Source organism: Protopterus annectens, chromosome 3.part1 (genome assembly GCF_019279795.1).
Source record: "Protopterus annectens isolate FY-2018-M chromosome 3.part1, PAN1.0, whole genome shotgun sequence".
Taxonomy (NCBI): domain Eukaryota; kingdom Metazoa; phylum Chordata; order Ceratodontiformes; family Protopteridae; genus Protopterus; species Protopterus annectens.
In genome coordinates this window covers 1,914,825,312-1,914,840,311 of record NC_056732.1, presented here as the reverse complement: position 1 = coordinate 1,914,840,311, position 15,000 = coordinate 1,914,825,312, and positions in this window count along the sequence as shown.

The window sequence follows — 15,000 nt, the reverse complement described above, 5'->3', positions numbered from 1 at the left end:
TGATGGTTTGTACCAAGTGTCTGTTAGAGGAGCGAAGACTGCTTAGGATAGAGTAGGGGGTCAATAGGTTATTGAGTGAGGGGGTTTTATCAGGTTCCTTAATGATTTTAAACGCTTCAGTGAGTTGGTTCAGTTTGAGGAGATTGGGTAATTCTAACCAGTCAAGTGTTTTTAGGTTAAGGCAATGATGCGTTCTATAAGGAAGTCCAGTTATAAATCTGACAATGTGATTATAGGTCACGGAGAGTTTGTTGATATCGGATTTGTTGAGAAAATAAAATACAGGAGAGGCATACAGTAGTGTGGAGAGGAGATGTGTACGGGCAATGGTTAGTTTAGCGTTGGGGGTTAGAAAGTTCTTGATTCTATACAAGGATCCAAGTTTCTTATTTACGGTGTTAATTGTCTGGCTGATGTGCAAGTTAAATCTAAGCTTATCGTCAATAGTGACCCCTAGTAGTTTAGTATTGGTATCAGGCTCAATGATGGTACCATTATTAGATTGGACGAAGAAGGTAGTATTGTTGGGATTTGTAGTAGGGGCAGAGGTAAGAAAGAATAGTAGTAGCTTAGTTTTTTTTGGATTTAGGATGAGATTCCTCACTGAGAGCCATTTTTCTACTGTAGTAAAGCAGTGTTGGCTTGTTACTTGTAAATCGGGGAGAGTGATATCTGAGCAAATAAGGGTGGAATCATCTGCGTATTGGATGCAGGTAGCTTTAGGGATAACTGTGTGAAGTCCGTTAATGAACACGGAAAAGAGAAGAGGACCTAGTATGGAGCCTTGGGGGACTCCTATGGTGTTAGGTAGTAGGTGAGAGAGCTTGTTTTGCCATTGGACTGCTTGTTGCCTACCAGAGAGATAAGCAGAGAACCAGTTGAGAGATGAATAATCAAAGTGTAAGGTTTCTAGCGTATGGAGAAGTAGCTGGTGATTGACCATGTCAAAGGCTTTTGACAGGTCGAGAAAAAGGGCGGACGATATTTTTTTGTTATTACGATTTTTATTAACTGAGTCGGTGAAAGAAAGGAGGGCGGTAGTCGTACTATTGCATTCGTACAGAATGCAATAGTTTAGCAGGCAGAGCATCTGCCTAATGCGCAGGCATTCTCGGTTTGAGTCCCACTGCAGCACATTCTATTTTCCATGTGAAATCGGTATAACAGCATCATTTTGCTGTATAACCTACTAAATAACATTTACACTTGAACAGGAGTACTGCATTACACATAAACCCATTAAATATTCAAAGGACATGAGACGACACACAGATATGTATCACACACAACCTTTAATGGTGTATTTTACGATAATGTATGCCATTACCAACAGCACATAGATCTGGACTTATTTAATCAGTGAGGAATGTAAGGCCCACACAGAAAAGTAGATGCAGACAGTGCAGATATATAACATACTATGCTGTCCAGGCCAAGCCTGTCAATTCATACAACTTAGACAAAGGATTTGGCATCAAGATAGGTAACAACAAACAATAACAGATGTAGTTCAGCAGCCACCAGTTGCACCCTGTAGTCAAGGCCTAAGGGGACATTTATTACCTGTGATAATGTCTATGTATCTGCCACATGTATGGACCCTGACTAAAAAATGTTGTGGGAGTCCACGATATGACTGGGATGATAGCACAGCAGGACAAAGCCAGCCTTATATGTGGAGGACAGAGGCAGAAACACAGGATCATACTCGTAATATTGCTGTTACACACCCTGCAAATTACTGGTGTTACAAGATTCATTGCAACATACCCTTATGCAGGAATAACACATCAGGACCACAACTGGAAGTAGCCATGTACTGTTAGCATGCAACAGACAGACTGCTGGGAATCTCTCTCTCTCTCTCTCTCTCTATATATATATCTATATATATATATATATATATATATGTATAGGACAAGACCTGTGTGGTGCACAGGCAAAAGCAAACAGACAATCCACTGGCCATCATGTGGAAAAGCAGACAGACTGCATTCCATCCTAAACTACTATGTAGATGTAAACTACTATGAAGATGTAAACACTGCAAGACCAGCAATATACAAAGCACATAACAACACTACTCACTCTGTCTTTAGGCCTGGAACTTTTTAAGATTGTGTAGTTGTCCTGTGTCTGCAAGTCCCGCTGTAATAGGTACTGCAACCTGCCATCTGTAACACTGCTGCCCACATACAGGAAGGATGTCTTTCATACTGGAAAGGTGAAGGGACAACGCCCACATGAGTAAGCAATTTATAATACTGGGTTGCCATGACAATGATTAACTGAATCACTACACAGCAAGCTGCACGCAGTCAGCAACTGTTGCACACTGATTGGTGCAGAGCCCATCACCTGATCATGTACATCACCTACAAAAGCCATGCTGAAATCCATTCAAATCAACTCATTCGCTCTACTGGAGAGGAAGAAAGACAGAGAGAGAGAGAGAGAGACAGAGAAAAAAAATTGTATAAAACAAAACTCACACAGTGGGAAACATATAACTACAAGTCACAACCGGGAATGCATCACACCCGTCCAAAGAATAAAAGGTATGTAAAACATAACTGTATGTAATTTAATGTAGTATGTGGCATAGATTAATAGGATATATGATGTAGAATGTTTGCTATGTGCCATCTGTAGCTGTCCCTGTAATGATGTCCCTCTGAACAACTGCTCTGGACAATACTGTCTGTCCCTGTAAGCAGTGGGACATACCTGCCAACTGTGCAGATCAGCAATGAATGACAAAGAGTCAGCCATAATATCTGTGTATGTTATGTTAGTGTGAACAATAGCTGTTGGTGGATGTACTGCTGTCATGATAGACACATGGGTGTCAGAGCACACCACTTGCAGGACAGTCATGTTAATGTGTAATGTAGCATGCACAAATGCCATAGGTGTGTAATAGGTGTACCAGAAATCTCACACCATATTTACTACCATAATGTTAGTCTGTGTTCACATGTGGCACCTGTCTGTGTTGCAGCAAGGCAGAACAGTGCAGCTGTGAATGAAAGACAGTCACAGAATGTGGACCAGATGTCTGTATGCACTCCACATATCTATGTGATATGGAATGTGATGTGTATGTGTACAGATACAGACATTCATATAGACATAAGTATATCAACAATGTACAACATATATCTACACATATATGTACATAGATGTATATTTATACACACATATATATATAGTGGCACTGACAATGGCATGCAGGTTAAATAGTCTGTAACAGGTCAGCAAAGATAAGTGTCTCTACAGGGAGCATGGCTACAAACACATAGCACAAAGCGTGGCACATATACATAGCACAAAGCTTGGTAAAATACAACATATCTCCCAATGGTAGGTAAGCAGCTGACATAACAATTGCAGGCTGTGAACAGTTTGTTGTAGCTGATATGGTAGGGGGAGACAAATATGTGTATTAAGAACTATGGTAACCTTGTTGTATGGGTGGCTCAGACATGTTTCCATCCTTATGTCTTCCAGGAAATATGTCTCATAGTCGTCTTCCCGCGTATAGCGACGCTGAAACAGAGATCATTATCGACCACCTGGTACTGCACTATGTAATGCTGTTTGGCCGGACAGCCCACGACCAGCAGGAGAGGACCACCCTGTGGAACGAGCTTGTCCACAGGGTCAATGATGTTGGATTGCATAACCGCAGCTATGAGCAGGTCTGGCATCATTGCACCAACTTGCTTCACCATGTACATTGGCGTGCAGTTGCCGTAAGGGGGACCACCTCGCAACAGGGGGGGCAATCCACCCATCCACCCCTCACCCATGTGGAGGAGCTTCTCAGCAGCCTTGTGGCACCTGTCCACCTGCAGCATCAACACCTGGCAGGCCACATCTTGGAGGTGGGTGCCAATGACACACCAGCTGAGGAGCATGCATGTAAGGCCCCAGGGCACATCGGTACCCCACTTGTGTGTATGCATCTGCATCTGTACAGGTACATCATGCAAAACTGAGATGTCATATACATAGTCTGCTGCTGTGTAGTAATAATAAACAGTTGTGTATAAGCTGTAATATTGTGTAATTCTACTGTTGATATTACGTAATGCTGCACTCACCTTTTATGAATGCCACAGCTGTGGCCACTGACATCATCTTTCTCACACTCCTATGTAGACCCCTCCAGAATACCACCACGGCAAAAGCCTGTAGCCGTTGAGCATGGTTCGTGTTCATGCATGATGATAAACTGGGCATGTAATAGCTATGGGTTATCCCCTATGTACACATCTAACACACCTACCCATACTGCATGCTGTACATGTTCACATTTTGTTGCTGAGAAATGCACTGCATCACAGTAGAGACCATGCTGGGGTATCGGAAGGGTACAACAGACACATGCAAGATAACTGACATCCTGTCAATGTGCAATGTGTTATTTACCTTTATACACAGACATGCAGATATATACTACACATGCACAAATTTAGTAAAATATTGTTATATACACATCTAATATGTTTAAAATACTATATAAAAACATATATTTTCTGTATGGGGTAATACATTCCCTATTTAGGTGAGCACTAAACAGGAACGTTTTTACTAGTTAACAGGTTAAAAAGCCCTTAGGTAAAAACTACATTAAAACACTAGGGGGAGCTGTTGACATTTTAGAGAGTCGACATAATAACAACAGTTTGCTTTCTAATTTTAACATCTTTAAGTAAAGACTCCCTTGGACCCTTGTACTTTGGTATAATATTATCACTATTATTATCATTGAAGTGCAAAAGAGGAAGGGGTGTGTTTGCTACATATTGTTTTTTACATGTATTAGATAATTTTTGTGCATATTGAATAAGCTGTACAAGAACATTATTTCAAGAGGAGTTCGCTAATTGATATGGCTACTTTTTAAAAAAGACTGGTCCAACCGACCGTGTAAACATAATAGCCTAGAAAAATACATTTTAACTATTTTAACTAATATTATGTATATTAACTTTTACATTGGTTTTTAATTTGGAACTTGGTTGTATACGGAAACTAATAAGTTTTTTTGTTGTTAAAGGGTTGTCCATTACTTCTTCCTGATGGGACAGGAACGAAGAGAGGACTATTTAAGTGCAATAGAAACTAGGGTAATTTGTCTGAAGAAGTTCGGGTATTACCCGAACGAAAAGCACTTAACAGTTACGTGGATTTGTCTTTGGAACTTCATTAAAAAGGTTATCGTGCATTTAAATCGCTCTGGATTCCAGCATCATTTTACTTTTTTGTTTGTTGGGCTAAACGGGTACTTGTTTACAGTATTAGTGTATTCCCTACTGCTGAATAGAACAACTAAACAACAATTTTAAACGTGGTGTTCCAGGTCCTATTCCGGAGCTGAGGTTGTTTGTTTCTTTTTCTTTGGTCTGTGGACGTCTATTGGTAGTTACCAATGTGCAATGTGTTCACAGGGATGTGACTTGTGGCAGGACACACTGCCTACAGTAGGGACATGTGTGACTCAACACCACCATGCTGCAGCTGCACACAATCAGGTTAAGTAAATGTTGCATACGTAACACTGACCCCACAGCACTCGTGACAGCAGTGTGTGCTCTCCAAGGGATGTGCACATGAGTAGACCTTTCAAACATGCAGAGGTCTGGGACATGTGTAGGGCACCTCTCACAGCCATGGTAAGGTCCGCTGGTTGTCAGTGTAATAGTCTTGTACTGGTCATACATGCACTGCTGATGTCGTGATCTGTAACACAGACATCAGGCATCCACAACTGATAGCTGTTCACATATCATCCTAGGTATGAGTTGCTACAACACATAGGGGCTGTGAGCATTGGAGCTGACATAACCGACACAGTACTACGGATGCATCAATGGTTTCTACACCTGTTAGGTATGGTGCACAGTACAAGACAGGGTGAGGAACAGGTACACAGTAACACTTTGTACATGGGTGCAGTGTTAACATAGGGAAAGGCCTTCACCTACCAACAAAGCCCATGCCTCACACACATGTATACTGCCACTAGCATGATGTCACTATAGTTGCACTGCATGCTGTTGAGCTCCATATGTAATGCATGTTGACAAACGTCTAATGGGAGGACTGTGTGTACAAATGTTGTGCAACTCCACATGTAGGAGTGTGGGTTGTGTGTGTCTTGGTTGTGTTCATAAGTGCAATCTAGTGGAGTGTGGACGATGCATGTCAGATGTGTGTGTGTGTGTGTGTGTGTGTGTGTGTGTGTGTGTGTGTGTGTGTGTGTGTGTGTGTGTGTGTGTGCGCCCATGTATGCACAGGCAATAGTGGGATTGACCACATTGCGGCACTTCCTCTTGGGATTGTGCTGTACATGGAGTGAGACATGGGACACCAGGACAACCTGTTGGGTATGTCAACACTGGACAGCTGATAGCATAACAAGGTCTGTAGCATGGAGCATGCATTGGGAGGTGCAGTACATACCAGGTATACACATCATACTGCCAGCAGCAGATAGGTAACCAGCTACCCACATATGCAGCACTACAAATGCAATGGGGAATTACCACAGCACATCAGTGAGTATGTCTGCATGATGGGTCACTTCTGCAGCAGATGTGGCATAGACTGAGCAAGACTGTAGCTCTGGTGTGTGACATATGTAGTGAATGTAGCAGCCCCAACCATATATGGGCCTTATACACCATTACTGCCCATACACAGGGTAATACAGGGTGACAGCAGTGAGACCATGTACAAACTACTCCACCCAAGTCAGAGAGGCGATGGAGTAACAGGACAGGTGTGGCAACCACACATGTAGGCATGGAGAGGAATGATATGTTAATGGGCTGTAGTGATGCGTGTATATTAGCAAGTGCCATGCAGGATGGGGAACATATGTAACTGACTGTGGGACTGTCTGTAAACTTAGGGAAAGTGAGGTAGTATGGTGGCTGTCAGTGTGAGTATGTGTGAGTGTGTGTACTGTTATGCACTGCTGTACAGTTCTTAACATGTGTATTTGTTTCCCCCACAGGTGACGAGGTGGGTCAGGGTCCCTCCTGCATACAAACTGAGATAGGTGTCCCTACAGACACCAATGATGAGAGTACAGGTGAGGCACAGGTGGGGTTGTCAGAGGCCAACACTGTGCCAACATGTGTCATCACCCTCTTAGCCACCCCGAGCCCGCAAACAGTTACAGTGCCCCTACAAACCCCATCACATGTGGCCATAGCAGAGGGACAATTAGCATTTGGTGGTAATGACCAGGAAAGTGTGGTGTCCATGCCAACTGTGTTGGGTCACAGTCAGCATAGCTGGATGCCTGGAAGGCCACCACATCGGCAGATGTACCATGGTTCTCGTGGGAGGACCGCAGATCATCATGCCCTTGCCAGAGGTGTCACGACTGGTACCATCAGAAGCACATTTCAGGCCATAATGGAGGCACAAGCATGTATGGAAATGCACACCAGACAGGTCCTGAGGCTGCAGAGGTCTGCTTTCGCAGCTGTAAGTGGCAACCTCCATGAACTCATTGGTGCCTTCCATGAATATACCAAGGTCATGGATAGATGGTGGGGTGAGATGCTTGGCCTCCTTGACCGAGGTATGTCTGTTCTAGAATGTGTGGTGGGAGTGGTACGATGGCTGTGTAGATGTAGGCTAGAAACACAAGCAGCTGGTGGTCAATGTGGATGTGCCAGGACAAAGAGCCGCTCCCATAGTGGCAGTACCAGTCCCAGCACACCACAGGGGCTGCTGTCCACACCACACCACAGCAGGCCTCATGCAATTGACCCTGGCCAGTCCCAGGTGGGACATGGTTCCAGCGGACATATGTTATCATCAGGGGAGAGTACCACCTCAAGGTCTATACCTACACATGTCCATGGAACCCCAGAAAGGCACAGTCAGCATGTCCGTGGCTGGAGGTAGTGAACTGCACATCTTGCCAGGTATGGTCTGCAGCTGTCCAACATTACCCATATATGGCAGCCACATGGCAGAACTGTGTGCATGCATACCCACACACTATGCAAACACATCTAGGGTGACCCCATACCAACACACAACACATCACCATGCCCCAATCAAGGAACCACACCCCTCACCCACACACATGGTGACACATGTTTGGACCACCCTCAGCCTCTGGCATACCTGCAACACACCCTGTGCATATGATGATACCTGTGGCACATCCCTGTCATCCATAACATCGATGCAGGGACAGGCTAACATGGTTCTGATGCACACGGTGACTGTAATTGAGTGCTACAATGTACCACAGTGTAGAATGTAGTCAGGGGTAATGTGTATTGCATACATGTCAGGTAGTGTAGCCATGCAGCTAAGATGATGTTCACACACCCTGTGCATATGATGATACCTGTGCCACATCCCTGTCATCCATAACATTGATGCAGGGACAGGCTAACATGGTTCTGATGCAAACGGTTACTGTGATAGAGTGCCGCAATGTACTGCAGTGTAGAATGTAGTCAGGGGTAATGTGTACTGCATACATGTCAAGTAGTGTAGCCATGCAGCTAAGATGACGTTCACACAACCTGTGCATATGATGATACCTGTGCCACATCCCTGTCATCCATAACATCGATGCAGGGACAGGCTAACCTGGTTTTGATGCACACGGTGACTGTGATAGAGTGCTGCGATGTACTGCAGTGTAGAATGTAGTCAGGGGTAATGAGTACTGCATACATGTCAGGTAGTGTAGCCATGCAGCTAAGATGACATTCACACACCCTGTGCATATGATGATACCTGTGCCACATCCCTGTCATCCATAACATTGATGCCGGGACAGGCTAACATGGTTCTAATGCACAAGGTGACTGTGATAGACTGCTGCAATGTACTGCAGTGTAGAATGTAGTTAGGGGTAATGTGTACTGCATACATGTCAGGTAGTGCAGCCATGCAGCTAAGATGACGTTCACACACCCTGTGCATATGATGATACCTGTGCCACATCCCTGTCATCCATAACATCAATGCAGGGACAGGCTAACATGGTTCTTATGCACACGGTGACTGTGATAGAGTGCCACAATGTACTGTAGTGTAGAATGTAGTCAGGGGTAATGTGTACTGCATACATGTCAGGTAGTGTAGCCATGCAGCAAGCATGATGTTCACACACCCTGTGCATATGATGATACCTGTGCCACATCCCTGTCATCCATAACATCGATGCAGGGACAGGCTAACATGGTTCTGATGCACACGGTGACTGTGATAAGAGTCCCGTAATGTACTGCAGTGTAGAATGTAGTCAGGGGTAATGTGTACTGCATACATGTCAGGTAGTGTAGCCATGCAGCTAAGATGACATTTACACACCCTGTGCATATATACCTATGCCACATCCCTGTCATCCATAGCATCGATACATGGACAGGCTAACATGGTTCTGATGCACATGGTGACTGTTATAGTGTGCTGCAATGTACTGCAGTGTAGAATGTAGTCAGGGGTAATAGGTACTGCATACATGTCAGGTAGTGTAGCCATGCAGCTATGATGCATCTTAGCTGTTGGTAACACTAATTGATATCCCCATACTGTCATCCATTTGTGTTGTAGGCATACATGTGTCAGCAGAAGGATGGTCTGTAGTCATATTCCACAGGGGTATCTCAGTGTGATGACACCATGGCCGTGACATATGTGGTGTACAGTTGCACACATGCCACAGGTATGTATAACAGTTATTGGCTGTGCAAATGTGACCAGTGGCCTGCTGGTACAGGTATAATCTGCACCCTTATTACTTGGCGACACTGTGTCTAGACCCCAAGCCGGGTATGTAGTGCTACTGAACTGTGTGGTTGTCATTGTACACACGGCACCATCTGTAGGGTGAGGTGTGTACCAGGTCATGTGCTACATGCAGACCATCCACAGACATGTACAATATGGTAATGGGGGATGTAATGTTTGTATATGGAGAATACATAGTGTGTCATACCATCATATACACATTGACTGACACGTAACAAGTAGACACACATCTTAGAGACCTGGTTGGATAGTTGCTAACTAACTAGTCCATGTGTCCAATGTGTTACAGGTAGGTTGCACACAGCGCATGTGTAACTGGGCTGTATCCTATTATCTGTTACCTGTATCGGTGATGGTGACATTGGCCACCTGAGAGTGGTACATGGGCCATATACCAGGTGCACCATGGTGTAAAGACAGTGTACACAGCACCCACATCCCTCACTGGATATTATACACACCAGAACCCATCTTGATACTCTAACATACCCACTATCACACATTGCCCATGACGCAAAAACAACCCATTGCATATCACAACAGTGATACCACAGGGATATGCATGTGTTGCACATGCCACAGGCATAGTAGGGTGTTGCGTTGCATTGCCACACCTATGGGCGACAACAACAATATCCTTACTACTGTGTGGCAATGTGTATCATAACAGGAGTATGTGGACTCAGACTGGTGTACCTTATAGATATGCACACATGCACACATACACACACGTGGCAGACCTCAATGGGATTCCCATGCCTATTGACCCATTGGTACAACACTGTTGGGCTGGTACTGCAAGGCACATGTACCTGTTAGGGAGCGGAGTGTAACAGGCTATATTATATGTTAATGGGGTTGAGAGGCACCACACACTATATCAGTTGTACAAACAGGCATCCCCCCCAGCCAAAGACACCCGTCCTGCAATACACTACCAAGTGTTGGAGATCCCATAACCAGGACCAGTGACAACATGGGCACACAATGTTACCTGTACTACATCCCACCTGTATGATGTCAGGCTGTTATTGGTAACATATCATGCAGTACAGTCTGGCTCCCATGGGAATGTATTATGTGGAAGCCATCATTACCAGGCTTCAGATACACAGACACAGATATGCAGATACAGGTATACATATTTATATATATATATTATATATATATATATATATATATATATATATATATATATATATATATACACACACACACACACACACACACACACACATATATATATATATATATATATATATATATATATATATATATATATATATATATATATATATATATATACACATGTGACAACACATACACTTGCAGTTATATGTACAGTACGATACATACAATATGGAACAGTCACTATGCCTACAGTTGACCCCTGAATGACTGGACACTGTATGTGCCACCCATACAAATGATAATCGTTGCCTGTAACATACACCCACAGAGAGGTAATAGGTAAAACAACACCCACAGGTTTGCTGACATGGAAACCTTTCATCGTGTACTATTACAGTTCTACATGCCATCACATATAGCTGTTCAGACACTGACAACTATATCAGCGGAGTGATGCTACAGTGGACCAGTTACAGTCATGCAGTAGGCTGGAAAGGTTCACAGCTGTTGCTGTCCAGGTCAAGCCATTCACATTGCACAATAGGAAAGACACACTGGGCCACAGGATACCTAACAATCAACAGTATGTACTCCAGGTGTGTAGTTCAGCAGCCTCTATCTACACACTGTACAAACACAGTAGGCGGTATAGATGTCTTATGACCACATGGGTTGCAACTGTTACATAACATGGCATAACTGACACCATCATGAGCACACAAACACACAGAATAGTTTGTATGGCAGGGGGCAGTAGTCCTGTGGTACCCAGATCCATGTTATTAATGTGTATATATGTGAAGTATATGGTACTGTATATCCAGATGCCTTAAGGCAACTCAGCACTGATATGCCTACATTAGCAGCCTAGGTAATTTCTGGTGCTCCCCTAGACTCAATAATACAGGGCCATATACCACTGTTACATACACTGGGCTCTGCAGTGCATGAAGGCACACATGTATTGTGTAGGTGGTGCCCATACATATATAGCCCCAACCCCACCATATGTGTGTGGGTTATAGTGGTAGTGGATTGATGGCAGACATGGCAGTGTGTTATACTCCCAGCCCACTATGGATCAACCACCGACATCATGACATATGTGCAAAGCTTGGTATGTAGGTGATGGATAGAGGATGGAATATAGGCACGTATGTGGACAACTGCTGCATACACTATGCAAGGTGCAGGTGTTACAGGATAGTCTGTAACATACCCTTAGTTAGGGAATTGCTGGTAGAGATGGTCATGGTTGTAGCCATGATCCGGTAACATGCAACACACCCGCTGCCAGTGTATTATCTGACACAAGACCTATGTGGTGGACAGACAAGATATGATAGGCACAGCTCCAGCTGGTATGAGGGTAGGCCCACAGTTGTGTGCTATGCAGATGGACTGCATTCCAAGGCAAACTAGTATGTGCACCCACACCCTGTAACACCAGTACTGTACAAAGCATAACACAACTCCACTTGCAGTCTATCTGTACTTTATGATCCTCCTACAAATATGTGGCTGTCCTGAGTATGCCAGTACTCCTGTATGGGGTATTGCTACATGCTGTTGGTAGCACTGCTGCCCACACACAGGACGGATGCCCATCACACAGGAGATGTAATGGGACCACGCACAAATGATGTGGGAATCTATAGTTGGTGCTTGCCATGACAGTGTTAATTGGGTGTAGTACACATGTGTAATCATATATCTGGCTATCTGTATATGTACATTACATATATTCCCACCATATGTCCTGGACATGAAGTGTAGGCCAACCCCAGCCCGTATGTTCCCAATGTCGTAGTTGCAGGGGATGTCAGGTATCTGTAGCAGGTATACTAGTAGACTATTGCTACGGTCATTGGGATTATCTTCACAGACATGGTGTGTGTGGCAGGTCACATCTGCTGATAACATGTGTCCCATAGGTTACTGAACAACATCCAAAGGACATCAGTGTACAGTACCGCTGTTAGCACATAATGCTGGTGTGGACTGGAGCAGAGATATTGGCCAATATATGTGGAGGGTCTGACACAGTCGGTACAGTCCAGAGGTATACACATAAGCCCTTAGTGCTACACATGTGTACCATGCCTGACAGTATGGATGTGGATGGCCATGTAGATGGGTATAACACATAACGATGGCATATGATGTCCACCATAGGTCAAGCATTCACACACCCCTGCCTGGACTGTAATGGTATGACTACTGGTACAGGGGTGCCATGGCCACATACTACACAATAGGTATTGACATACGTCTGCACTGCATCCCACTGCCCTGTCTGACATACATGACTGTTAGGGGAGGTCAGGCAGCAGGACCTCTGGTTAGTATCTGCACATGACATCCCACTGGGTAGGTACACTCAGCTGCTAGGCATGTCACAATGCACTATGCAGGCTGCAGGCAGACTGGCTCAACACTGGCCTACACCTCCCATGGGGGAATGCACATGTACCTGCATATAAAGCAGGCTCAACAGGAATGTCACAGCACAGGGTAAGATACGCCTGTGTGACAGTGCATATCCACAACCAATGTGAACACAGCCACAGCCACATATGGTTAGCTAGCATGGTATTACAGTATATGGACTATGTGTTCAACACCATCCTCATATGTGCCACTCACAGACTGACCCTACATATACTGGCCTGCTACACAGTTTGGTCTGATGGCTGTCTGTGGTATGGGACACGTGTTTATGGCCATACAAACATGTACGCCACTACAGTACCATACAGTGGGGCAGCATATAACATCTGATAGTAGGGGAACTAGAACAATGTCATCGTCCACAGTCTGTACACATGCTAATATACATATCAACACTACACACACTGTCGACATTCACCATAGGTACAAAGACCTCAGTACTCTACGAACATCCACAGAATGTGCAGGTAATGTCATGTAATGTAACCCCTACTGTGCATAACATGTGTAGCAGTCAGATATATCAGTGGCTTGTTCTCAGATATGATGCCATAAAGTATGGTGTACAGCACATATGCACCACTTCATGCACGACATATGTACAAAGGATGACAGATGTGTGGCTGGGAGCACATACACAGGGCCAATATTGACATGTTGCTGTGATAACCACATGCATGTATTGTTGTTACAGGGTTGGATGATTTGGGGATAGTGAATCATGAAGTAAAATGGATTAGCAAGGAGGAAGTAAGGATAGCTATGAAGAGGATGAAGAATGGAAAGGCTGTTGGTCCAGATGACATACCTGTGGAAGCATGGAGGTGTTTAGGTGAAATGGCAGTGGAGATTATAACCAGATTGTTTAATGAAATCTTCGAAAGTGAGAAAATGCCTGAGGAATGGTGTTTTGGTACTGATTTTTAAGAATAAGGGTGATGTGCAGAGCTGTAGTAACTACAGAGGGATTAAATTGATCAGTCACAGCATGGTGTTATGGAAAGAGTAGTGGAAGCTAGGTTAAGAAGAGACGTGATGATTAGTGATCAGCAGTATGGTTTCATGCTGGGAAAGAGCACTACAGATGCAATGTTTGCTCTGAGAGTGTTGATGGAGAAGTACGGAGAAGGTCAGAAGGTGTTGCATTGTGTTTTTGTAGACTTAGAGAAAGCATATGACAGGGTGCCTAGAGAGGAGTTGTGGTATTGTATGAGGAAGTTTGGAGTGTCAGAGAAGTATGTAAGAGTGGTACAGGATATGTACGAAGGTAGTGTGACAGCAGTGAGTTCTGCAGTGAGAGTGACAGATGCATTTAAGGTGGAGGTGGGATTACATCAAGGATCAGCTATGAGCCCTTTCTTATTTGCAATGGTTATGGACAGGTTGACAGACGAGATCAGACAGGAGTTCCCGTGGACTATGATGTTTGCAGATAACATTGTGATCAGTAGTGAGAGTAGGGAACAGGTGGAGGAGACCCTGGAGAGATGGAGATATGCTCTAGAGAGAAGAGGAATGAAGGTCAGCAGAACTAAGACAGAATATATGTGTGTGAATGAGAGGGAGGATAGAGGAATGGTGAGGATGCAAGGAGTAGAGGTGGTGAAAGTGTGG